This window comes from Channa argus, chromosome 4, assembly GCF_033026475.1.
Source record: "Channa argus isolate prfri chromosome 4, Channa argus male v1.0, whole genome shotgun sequence".
NCBI lineage: Eukaryota > Metazoa > Chordata > Actinopteri > Anabantiformes > Channidae > Channa > Channa argus.
In genome coordinates this window covers 26,535,095-26,548,239 of record NC_090200.1, presented here as the reverse complement: position 1 = coordinate 26,548,239, position 13,145 = coordinate 26,535,095, and positions in this window count along the sequence as shown.

The window sequence follows — 13,145 nt, the reverse complement described above, 5'->3', positions numbered from 1 at the left end:
ATTACCAATGAATGGACAGCTGAATTGTAAAGAAGTTTGGATAGATGTCAGTCTACCAGCTTCACGACTAAGCGCTTTGGAATTAAGGTACATGTTGTGGTGGTGTGTATTTTTGACCACAACAGAGTGTACAATAAAGAAAATAGGAATAAAATACACTGAGATACTAGTAAGAAATGTAGTGGGGTAGACATACAATATTTCTACAGCCACTGCCATCAGTGTGTATGTGAGTGAGAATGGGTGAATGGGAATCAACAATGTAAAACGCTTTGAATAAAAGAGCTATATAAGTGGCCATTTACCATTTACAATATTTCCCCCTAAATTGTAGCATGAAGTAGAAAACAAATTAACAACAAAGTACAATTACCTTCAAATTGTATGTGTAAATGTAGTTTACTTCTTTTCACCAAAAAGAATAGTTTTTTCTGTTCACCCATTGAGTTAACCTACAGAATGCTTATAAAATAGCTCATCATATGCAATTGACTAACAGTCAAACACAGGAGGAGGTGATAAAGCTGCTGATGACAGTATTTCACAGGTTATAATACAGAGTTTAGATCACATTTACACATCAACCTCCTCCATCCTGCTAGCACTTTCAAATTCATTTAGACTCTCCTTGCTTTCCCTTTCATATCTAGTGTCATTTGTTAAAACCAATGTTCCTCCATCTCTTCTTTCTTTCATATTTCAATTCTTTGATTGATTGTCTGTCTCACTGTTGTGACATTTACTCTCTCTTTGACTTTCTGACAAGATGACAACTGGATTTTCCTTTTACACTTTGGCAGCACCAATTTTCCTCTCCGATGAGATGATTTGAAAGTAATTGTACATTTTTTCCTTTTCTCTGTGTGAATATAATGCCTGGTTGGAATAGCCAATGGGTAGCAAGGAAGGTTGATTGCCTTCAATATCTTCCAACAAGTCACTGTCATATAAAAGTTTCACTGATCAACACAGAGACATTTTATTTCTAGACCAGTGCAGGAGAGACAGACAAAAGGAAATTCACCAAGCACTGAAATTTTAGAACAAATACTAGAGTTAGAATTAGAATTACAAGGACTTATTCATGAGATCACAGTGCTGTGGTTAACGTTAACAAGTAGATAACAGGCCTTTTCCTCACCATCAATAAACCACACTCTGCTACAAAAAAAAAAAAAGAAAAAAATATAAAATATATTACCAATAAGTTAACTGCTAATTTACCACAGACTCACAATTTTGCCTCATTGTGAAAAGAACTGAAGAGAAAAGCACAGCAGCTCGCCAATGTGTGATCTGTGCCACCAGAATCCAAAATGACATCCATTAAGTATGGAATATTAACATTTTATCAGATGACTGTTAAATTTTTATTATGATTTTTTTTTTTTTTTACTATAAATAACCCTTAAACACAGGTGCTACCTGCAGATATCTCTGCCAGGAGGTGGATGGCAGGGATGTGACAGAACTACTGTTGGCCCATATCATTGCTTGGCCTGGCACTAAGCTCTTACAAAGGTGAGAGAACAAGACAGCACCTGTCAGAAACCCAACAAGAAAGGGGACGATAGATGAATAACTTGTTAAATTATTGCTGTTGACCTCCAACCCATTCAAATTTTTAGAAGACAAAGCTTTCAACGCTTCCAATACTCTTCCATCAAGGTAGACAGTATTCCAGACATTATTTATTTAAAAAAGTAGCATTACAGCAGTGTGCTTAACCACAGGACATCAAGAGCTACAACTGTATTTATGACAGTAACATGTAACTTTTTTCGTAGATTTCGAACATGTCTTCCTGTTGGACAGTTTTGAATTTAGTGATCAGCGCACAGCAGAAAACTTGGACAAAAAGCTTCTTAATATGGCAAAACACTGGAAAATGAAAGATAAAGTCATGACATTACCAAGGCTGCACAGCAGAATTTGCAAAATGGAGTCATCTTCCATACCTGGTGCATAGCATTAATCTGATTACTGTGAAAGGCCTAAAAGAACCTGTGGACAACGTGAAACCCTGTGTGCTCCTGTGAAACTTTCAAAGGAGCACACAGGGTGCAGAAAAAGAATGCCACTTGGATCCATAGAAATGCATAGAAAAAACGATTCAGGACTGTATCTCAAGATGTATCTCCGCATATGACATCTTGTAGAATTGTCGGCAATCCAAAGATGCCATTATCTCCACTCTGGCCATCACAAATGCATCAGCTAGCTCTTTGTCACAACAGTAATGGAGTATGCTGCAGGGGGTTTGCGACATCCTGGAGCCCTTTCAGGAAGTCACTTTTGAGATTACTGTAGGGATGCAGGGACATACTGTACTGTATGTCCCTGCATAGTTAAGAGTTAGTGAGCCAAAATACCTGATATGAATGTCTTACTCTATTTTAGTTTATTTTTATATAATAAAGTACCAGTGTGGTGCAATTTAGAATTGTCTCGGTATCTCTAGGTATATGCCCTGTTTGTCTTCAATAGCTACTGTGATTGATAACCTTAAAGTCATATTCCTGACCAAAGGACTGCAGAGAGTTACAGCCGATGACCACAGAAGAGTAAATACGTGAAAAGAATCTGTCTTGAACAACTCAATGCAACACAGCAGGTATGTTCCACAGGCTGGAATATAACCCCACTTGACCGAATAGGCAATGGAATATAATCATACACTTGGCCAAATACTCAGAAAAGTTGGCCTTTGAGAATGCCAGAGTTGCAGATTAGGCTTTCCAGACAATAACTGCAGCAGGAAGTCTCACTGTTAAAGCATTAATCCAGTTTGTTTGCAGTATAAAAATAACACATTTTTCTTTACACAAACATAAGAATCAGTGGATGTGGAATAAAGAAAAATGTAGGATATATTATTTGGAATGTAGACCTAGTAAAAGCAATAAAATGACTTGTGGTTAAAAAGTAAACTGTTCATTTATCTGTGAGTAAAATAGGCTGATTTCTAGAACATAACTCATTTTTGTAACAGATTTCTGAAAATTTTCTTCAAAATAAGAAAAAAAATTGCGTCCGAGTCAGGGCAAAAACATCATGTTAAGCAATGCCCACTGGCTTTATTAAATGTAAGATTACAGAAGTAAAAATTTAATTCTTCAATACACTTCATGGAGCACTGCATTCAAAATTATGAAAAAGAAACAACCATCTTAACTCAGGAGTTGATGATTTTGAAACCAATATTGTATTGTGATACAAAATGACAGAGCCATTACATTCAAGTTAGCAATGGAGGAACATTTTGGTTACCCTGTGTTATCTAGTTAAAAATTAAGTATTTTTCCCTTTAGTGTTCGAAAATTACCTTAAAAAGATTCCAGAAATGTTGTCCATGCTTTTTTCTATTCATCCCATTTCCAAAAATTATAAATAAATGGATAAGTAAGAGAGACTGAGGTATCAACCGAACTGAGGTCAGTACTGAGGGTTATTGTATCACTAACCTTAACATCCTGTATGATGAGACATACAGAATGTTTCCACCATGAAGCTCAGTCAATGGAGCGCTTTAACTGTGCATGCTGGGAATTCTACCAATACCCAGGTTTCTTTCATCAAAAACTGTAATAAACTCATCATTTCAAACTTAAATATTTCAATTCAGAACAAACCATGTTCAAATCATTCTATTTCAAATTCCTAGTAAAAGGCACTTTTGAAAAGCACTTTTGTGACAGATTGCATCTGTTTGTCCACATCTCTGTGAATGCCGGATGCTCTCATTTTGTCCCCAAGTCTGTTTTGTTAGTCTGGCTCTGCTAAGTCTGATGACATAATCAGGGTTATTTTTTCAGAATTGACAAATCGAAAGGGTTTCTCTTTACCTGTGAACTAAGCTTTAAATGTAGAAAGACTATAAGGTGCCGAAAGGGCACTTAATTAAGAAGAAAAAAAAAACCTTAACCGTTAAACCGTTTGGATAAAGGCATCTGACAAATGACTACATGTAAATGCAAATGATAGTGGGTTAACTATTATCAATGTATAAACATAAAAGTAAAAAAAAAACCCATACATATTTACACTTACAGAATTTCGTAAATTGGGTTTTTCGTTTGTCACACACTTACGTTTTAATGTTTGTGTTTCTAATTCAGGCATTTGATTAATGTCAAAATCAGTCAATCAATCAAAAGGTATATAGTACCTTATAGATTAATACAGAATAATTCAATTTAAAGTGCTTCAGAGTACATCACAGCTTGCTGCATGTGGGCCTGTGTAACTGCACACTTGTCCATGCTGACCCCGTTAATGTTTACTACAAATTTAAATCGTCATGTGTTATAAATGTTGTAGTTTGATCAGGATATACTGACAGCTTAAGATAATTTCTTTGTCGAATACTGCGAATTAGCCCCTCATCGATTTTAAATATGGTGGTGCAAACATTTGAACCAACTCTTCTTATAATGTGCTCCAGTACAAGTCCCTTACCCACTTTGACCTCAATAATAAACACATAGTAGAATTTTCACCTTTCTGACAATTTCAAACGAAAAACTTAGAAATTATAACCTTGTAAAAGTAGAATTTATGTCAGAGCTGCTGTATTGGATTGGATTAAATTGCACAGGTGGTCATAATGTTCTCCCTGATCACCTTGTTAAGTTATAACTGTTCCCTGTTTGAACGAACAAGGGCAACCTTAGCTTCCATTAGCTTCCACTGTATGTTCAGACTCCTTCTTTGTGTTTTATTGCACCAACTGATCAAAACCACTGAAAACTGGCTAGATTTATTCTAATCCGCAATATAACTGTCCTCTGTGCTTCAGTTTCTGTAGAGTCTGTACAATATTTAAAGGAGCTTTTGATCTGATGCATTTGTTACATCAGTGTGTTCATATGTGTTTCATAGCTGGGATGATAGTGATGTGTAAGAACAAAACAGGAGGCAAAGAGGAGCTTTAAGAATGACAAGGGTAGAAAAACAAGTGTAGACACGCACGCGCACACACACACTCACACACACAGTCTTGTTAACTCAGTTCACCTTTCTATGAGACTCTAAAATGTGTCTACTTTGTCTCGGAACGGCTGCTGGTGTCATAACCTAGTAGAGAAATGAAAAAGACATAGAGAGAGAGAGAGAGAGAGAGAGAGACAAAGAAGTCCCATGTGCAGCATTTCTCACAGAGTAAGAGGAGTGGGTCTAGATCTGCTGGGACAGAGCAAGGAAAGGAAAGGCAAAGCTAGTGGGAGCTACACTGAGCTCAGTGAGTTGTGACACATTCAGAATGAAACTCATTACACCTAATACAGTAGTCTGTGTAATACTTATCAGTTCAATTTTCCATTTCAAAAATGACTGCATAAAGCTGGATAAATAATTTGTTTTTGTTGTTGTTCATTTTCTTGTAGAGGAAATTAATAGAAACCAGACTTTTTTATTTTTTGTTTGTTTCTTTTGGGGATTGATCCATTAAAATTTCTCACCGTGGGCTTAACAACCTTGAGCATATCCAGATGGGCGTGTGGCATCTACAGAGTTTTAAAACATCCAATGCTTCTCAGAGTATCTATCAGTTGTTTTCAGTGCTCTATAACTGCTTTTATTGTCTTCATCTTATCCCGGAGACACTCTACAAACGGCTGAAGATAAGGATGAAAAAAGATTTAGGCTAAATCTGGTAAAATGCATCAAAGGGCAACATTTCAAAGTTCAATAGCTTTCGGCTTCTTCCGTCAGGGGTCGCAACAGTGGAACGTGTACCACACATTGATTGGGGATGAGTTTTTGGGATGCCAGATGCCCTTCCTGCCACAACCCTCCCATTTTTATCCAGGCTTGGGAGCGGCACAAATGTGGCCTTTGGTGGCTGAATGTTGCCACAGCTGGTGCAGTGGGATTCCCTATAATCGACATAAAATATTTAAACGACATACTTTTTATTTATTATGAATGCAGGATGTTGTACATGTTGTGTGTTTTTCTTACTTTTACATAAATTAAAAAAAATCTAAATTCTTCTTTTGCCACTGCTTGCCAGAAACACCTCACCAAAAAGCCATATTCTCAAGTATAAACTGAGTATTTTAACTTAACTTTCAACAGGTATCAACGGGCCTGTTAATGAAAATCAAAGGAAACACACTGGAAACAAAGTCAGCATCTTACTGTAGTTTACTTCATGCAGGCTACATAAACATAGTAAAATCTGAACAAAAAAAAAGGAAGCACTACAAATGTTGTGTCTTATAATTTTAGGAACCTCGTAAATGATGGGTGTAAGATTAGATTTTTGCATCCTGTTTTGTATTGTTTATATGGTTGAACTAGGGTGTGATTTGAATTGTATATTTAGTCCATATTGATTATAAAAGTAATCAATATTGACTGATTTCAAACAAATGAGTGAGTTAACATTTGTGGTATCAGGGATACCTCAACTGCAACATGCTCTCATCCCACTGCGTCAGATATTGATGCTTCCTGAGGCGTCAAATTGTGTCGCTTTCTACATCCTTTGGCCTATCAAATTAACGCCAAAGGGTACCTATGGTCACTATTGGTCGATACTGGGCGCCCCTGGAGCACCACTATTTGATGCCCTGGGAACAATTGCGTCCGGTATTGACTCAGCAGGTGCACTTCAGGGTTAGGCACAAAAACATAAGGGTAAAGTTAAGTTCGAAGATAGGGTTAACGCTTTGGATAAAGGGTCTGCTAAATGCCTAAATAAAAATTACATTAAAATAAAATGCTACAAACACTGACAATGGCACACACGTGCTTCCTTACTATAGTAACTACTGTACGTGCACTACGTTGTGAAACAATCATCAGTCAAGCGCACAATGTCTCACACCGTGGAAAAGTCCTGTGTCTTGTTGTACTATCCACCTCTGACACTTTTTCTCCTCTTATTTTAAATCACTTTAGGCGCTAAATCTTGATGCACCAGGGTTTGAGTAGGCTGAAAGCTTTGAGTATCAGCCACCGACACGAACGGGTACCTTAAGCGTCAGCATTTAAAGCAGAAGGGACTGCCCAAACCAACACTTTTTACCGCCTCAGGAATGAGAAAGGGCTGGTAGCTGACAGTGGTGAACGATGGTCTGCATATGGTACAGTAGATGTATGGAAGTTTTAGATTATTGGGAATGTCAATTTACTGATAATATAAGGTCTGGTACAGTAATAATAGTTATTTGTGGGGAAAAAACAGCAGTGGTGAACTTCTCTGTTTTCAACATCTTGTGTCCTTTACACTTTTTGATGGTACTAATGTTGAAGTGAATTTTAAACATTGGGTAACTGGTAATTTGCTATTGGGTCAGGACTGATGGAGGAGAAGATCTTTGTTAGTCTCTTAGTTTCTCTTGGTGTTAGACATACAGGTTGGCACAAAGACATACAGGGGTAAGAGGTGCTGAATGATGCTATTTTTTATTCTGAGGAATGGAACTGTGCTGTAACACAAGCTGCTGTTTAGTTTATCAGCTCAATGGAGAACAAGATTAAAATATCCTAACAGTACATCTTTAAATTACTTCATTTTGCTATTGATTTACCTGAATACGTAAAAATGTGCCCAACAGCAGGCCCCTTATTTTAGCATTTATCAGATGGTCACTTCTTTTAGCTGCAGTTAAATCATTCTGTGCACAATGCTGCTTGGAGATTGTTCCTTAGTTACTGGAAGTATTTAAAACATTTATAAATTGGATGAACCAGCAGAAATCCAACAAGAATTTGGGTTGTCCTGTCAATTCCTGCAGTAGGCTGGGGGTGGATGGTGGTAGAGTCTTGGCAGGACTGGTTGAAGTATGTGACAGCTTTTGAGTGGAATTAGATTATGGTCCTACAGTAGCATTTCCCAGGGGTAAGTTTCATGAACCAGTTTCTTAGCTGTGGTAGAGTGAGCAATCCCAGCAATCATCTAATGCAACAAGCTACCTATGCTAGGGTGGGGTTGCATGGGTATAAATTTCAGCTTCTATTTGTGTTGACTCAAGTAGTTCATAGTGACAGTGAATAATATGGAGGAAGTTTTTGTTGCAGACCTTTGCTTCAGAGAGAGGAAAATCACAATTCACACCATGCAAGCTTTTAATGAAAATTTAAACATATTGTTTGAACTATTATCATTTTAATTCAGTCAGGACAGTTGTGGGTAAGAACACTAAAGATGTGTGTTCCGGTAGCCTGCAGAAACATCAATAATAAGCAAAGGGCTGTTATTTTGGACATCCATTGTAGTATGGAGCCTCTTCATAGTCAAGCTGATGATATAACAATCTGCAGGCAATTTGACAAAAGTAGTACTTACCTGAAATATATTTGATATATTAAAAATGTCCATTATAAAAAAGCTAGGATTTAGTATTAGATGATGATAATGAAATGTTATGGTTATGATCGAGGTTAGGACTAGTTGTGTTGGAGGTGGAGCCAAAGGTGTTGCATGTAGAGGGAATGAAAGCCAGAGGAGAAGTCCCTATGGTGCGCTGTCCTAAAGCATCTCATTTCACATCCTCTATATTTGCTCTCAGCTGCCAAAGGGTGCAGGGATGATTTTAGCAACCAGTTAATGGAGAGCTACGAGGCTCGTCTGAGTCTGTCTGCTCGCTTGCGCTTGTACAGTGTTTGACAAAAAGCGGTGACGACAGTGGCACTAATGAAGGCCTGACTCATAAGAGGTGAGAGGCGATGATGGCCACCACTGTGCCTCTAGTCACATTACATCCACTGGAGTGTGCACATCAGAGCGGATTTTAGAGATGGGGAAGAATGGGCAGAAGACAGGAACAGGTAAGCAGACTGCAGCTTTGGTGAGGAGGAGCATGAGGGATGACACAGCCATACTAATGCACATTCAGAAAGCTCCCTTCCACACCACTGCTCCACACACACACACACACTCATACACACACACAGATAAATGTGTACACACACACACATCAATGGTGGGACACGCATGAAAACCAGCTGTCTGTCCCTAATGGGCTCTAGAAGAATCAACCTTTCTGTGCAACAGTGCCAGAGTGAGGAAAAGAGAAGAGACCCATGAGTGTGAAGAATATGGCATCAGAGGGTTTAGTCTTAAATGGGATATGAAATCCTGGTGTTTAGTGGGATTTCTTGATAGAACTCCTTTTATAGAAGAAGACCACCATCAGCCCATCATTTCTGAAGCTAGTGAAGGGATGGCCACTTTTCTCTGTTAGTTGGACATCCATACTTTGCTCCAGATTGAATATGTTTTTTAGATTTTGGATTGATTAAATTCCAGTTTGATTACCGTATGGAATCCTACTGGCTTTGGGGAAATCCTGGCTTTTTACTCTGGAGTGACCAGGGGTTACACTGGGCTGGAGATTGCAAGTGTGGAGCTCTGCCTCCTGACATCAGCATGGCACCCAACAGTCTCCATCAGCATCACAGCATTGGTACTTTTGATTTGAACGTGGCAGGTCTCAGACTCTGTCTTACACTCACCAAACAAATGCAGAATGTACCTTAGTTTCTTTGAGCAAATTAAATCACTCTGGATTTTAAACTGTCATCATTTGTGTCCATATTGAGAGAGGAGTAGAATGTTTCAATGTAACTTCAATAATTATCAAAATCTTCAGCTCTGATCTTATGCTAAATTATTTCTGCACATTTTTTTTTGCAAGTTAACCCCTCATAGGAGTGCATGGTTACACTGTACTTTGTTAATCGTCCTTATTACATCTAGTTGTTGTTGTTTTTGTAGTGTAGCAGTGTGGAGAATGTTCCGAGTTTCATTCAGTTACTGTAGCTGATGTGTCTGTGGCTGTCAGTGAGAGAGAGCTGTGCAGTGTTGCTACGCCAAACATGTCACCGCATCAGTTTGTGAAGCTGTGTGTCACTGCGCTGCAGGTTGGTGACATGAACAAACTGAAGACAACAGAATGAGGCTTATATTATAAATAACCTTTTTTAATCAAAGGTCTAAAGGTCAAAGGAAATTAGTCTGTAAAATTGTAATCCTTCTTAATTTGATTTGGCACGGCCCAGAGTGAAACAGAAAATTACCTCCAGTTATGTTTGGACTTTTCATGTGGCCCCATCACCTGGTGAGAGCTTCAGTTTGAGTTCAAAAGGCTCTAAAACTAGTGACACTACCATCAGTCTCAAAATGGTAACTAGAGGCTGCTGACACCAATCAAATACCAATTCCATTCTTTCTCCCTCTCCTAAATGATTAACCTGTTAATAACATCTGTCAGGAGGATGCGCAGTGCTTAACCTAACCATGTGCAAAGCATCACGCCTGAACAAAAATATTCTACTCGCATAAAGGAAGAAATACATAGCAATTTAACAGTATTTTTGATTAGTCAGCACTATTCAAAATGCAAATTGAAATGAAAAATGAAAAACAAAAGTTTGTCTACATAATTCCAGTTTAAAGAATTAATTATTCCATTGTCAAACATTGGCTGAAGCTAAAAACTTTATGTAGAGTGTAAATCTCAGTATGTAAACTAAAACTTTACGCATTAATTAACAAGATACTGAATATTAAACACTCACAAATTAAATTCTGAGCCATTATATCTGATAAGGAATTTAGTCACTTTCTCCAGTATCAGATTTGCTTTGTTGATGTCTGGGGGCAGTTTTTTTTGCTCCTAATCTGTTTCCTGGAATGTTTTTTGCTGTGGTACACTTCTCTTTACGCCACCCGTTGCCTTTAAAAATGCAACATTATTCTGTGCATGATCCTTCTGCAGGTTTTTAATCAAGTTGGTGGAGTTGAAGTTGCCAACGCTGCTGCCATGTGTCATGTTGTGCTCATGTTGTATAAATAGCTTTGCGTTTTTCTTCTTTTAGGTACAAATAAATCCACAAAGCCAACATGATAACTGCTGGCAGGTCTTACTTCTCACTCACATCCTAGTCACATCTCTTAGTTTTGACTGGTTACAGGTGTCACAGCATTTATATGATAATTTAACACTAACGGTCACAAATCGGATTGTTGATTACTGTACTGAAATTCACTTTTATCTGTAGATAGTAAGAAAACTCTCGTTAAACTGCAGCTAGTTCAATGCGTCTGCCAGGATTTGAACAGGTACCAAATACAAGATACATGTTCCCATTCTGGCTTCTTTTCACTGGCTGCCAGTTAGTTTTAGTTGCAGACAGCATTTTTGATTAAAAACTATGCTGTTCAAAAATGTGTTCTTAAAACACATTTTTGCTTTTTAATGTTAAACTTGACCTTACTGTTGTAAAGCACTTTGCAACCCTATTTTGCAAATGTGCTCTATCATAAAAGTTTTATCTATTATGTATTTTTAGTCTTGTTTGACTTTTGTCAATTAAATAAATAAGCACACACCCAAACAACTTGAGCTATTCTTTTAACCGCGACTAACCTCTGAGTACCATCTAGGAGTTTTAGCCTGTATGTAACCTTTAATGCCATCGCAGTACCGTGTGGTTCTTGTCGGTAAAGATACAGTATGTTTGCTGTGATAACTAAGAAAGTAGAAAGCAAAATTGTGTGAAATCTCTAAAAAACAACTGACTTTCATTGAAATTATTTGATACCTATTACTGCACAAATATTTCAGATGTAGGTTTTAAAGAATGATTGTCCTTATTAACCAGTATATTACTTTACATCAGATCCAATTATGAATATATAATTATGAAATAATATACAATTAATTCAGTTTTTAACTTAATACTGTGCCTGTGACGTGCCTAACTGATCAGAATGAGCATTCGTTGCCCAGGTTTTTGCAGTTTGTTGGCACCAGGAGATCGGTTGGACAATGAATTATTACACATATCTGGTTGAAATACATCAGAATGACCTTATCACCTGTTCAGTATGTTACCAAGGTATTCAAAGGTGTATGGACACATAGATATGGCTTAGTAGGATACTGCAGTACCTGCCAGAAGGCACAGTAGGTGGTTATCATATCCTATCATGCTCTGGAACTTTGTTGTCATGCTTTGTTCATGAAGTGTATTTGTACTCTAAGGTCTTTTGTTTCCCTTAATGTGTCTCATGTGCAGTACATACATGCTTCTCTCTAGTCTTTGTGGTCTGTTTAAATGTTCCTTGTTTGGCCACATGAATGTGGAAACCAGCTGATGTCACATCTTTCATTGCTGCATGCTCTTTGATGCTGTCTTGGGTTGTCTCTGCACACTGGTACAAATTATTTAGGGAAAATGTGGTTTGTGTGGTTTTTTTAGTGGACTAAACAATTTTATCAGCACTGCTGCTATTTGTATAATATGCCTGTGCCAGCAACTCAAATAAAGCAGCACAAACAACATCATTCAGCTCCAATACAAATCAAGAGCTTTCAATTTGATTAGACTGATTGTAGAACTTCAGCTCCACAAATTATTCTACAGTATCTGGCAGAGACTCAGTGCTCGTAAAACAAAGCTCCCTGTAATTCCAGAGGGCCCAATTTTAGTAAAGGCCCACACATTAACAAAGGCCCAGCTGTCATCACTTCTGATGAAGGCGCCTTCGCAAAAAAAGCTTTGATTTATTCAGTGATATATCAGATAAGATCTAAACGGTAAAAGAAATGCTGATAATTTCAGAACTGAACTTCTTTGAGAGTAGTCAGTCATTCAAATAGCAATGTGAATGTTTGTTTGATATATTTAACATCAAGCAGGAACCATTTAAGAGATGAATGGGAAAACTAAGTTATATCTCTCTGTGTATGGAGATGATTACACATGGATAGGAAGGGGCAGATTAATTCTTAACAAAAAGCTCACGCATGGACGACCTCCAGCTCTGCCTCCTGTCTTTTCTTCAGTGCGACTGTCTCTAAGCTGAACAACATATCTGGTCTCACCACCATCTTGAAAACCTTTCCTTTTATTCTCGCTGATACTCTTTTATCACACAACACACCTGACACTTTTCTTCACCCGCTCCAACCTGCCTTCCCTCGCCTCTTCACCTCTTTTCAACACTCTCCATTGCTCTGAACCCTTGACCCTAAGTACTTAAAGTCCTGCACCTTCTCCACCTCTGCTCCCTGTAACTTCACTGTTCCAATTGCTCTCACTACAGGTCAAAATGTCATCTGAAAACATCTTAGTCCATGGAGACTCCTTTTTAACATCATCTGTCAGCCTGTCCATCACCAGACCAA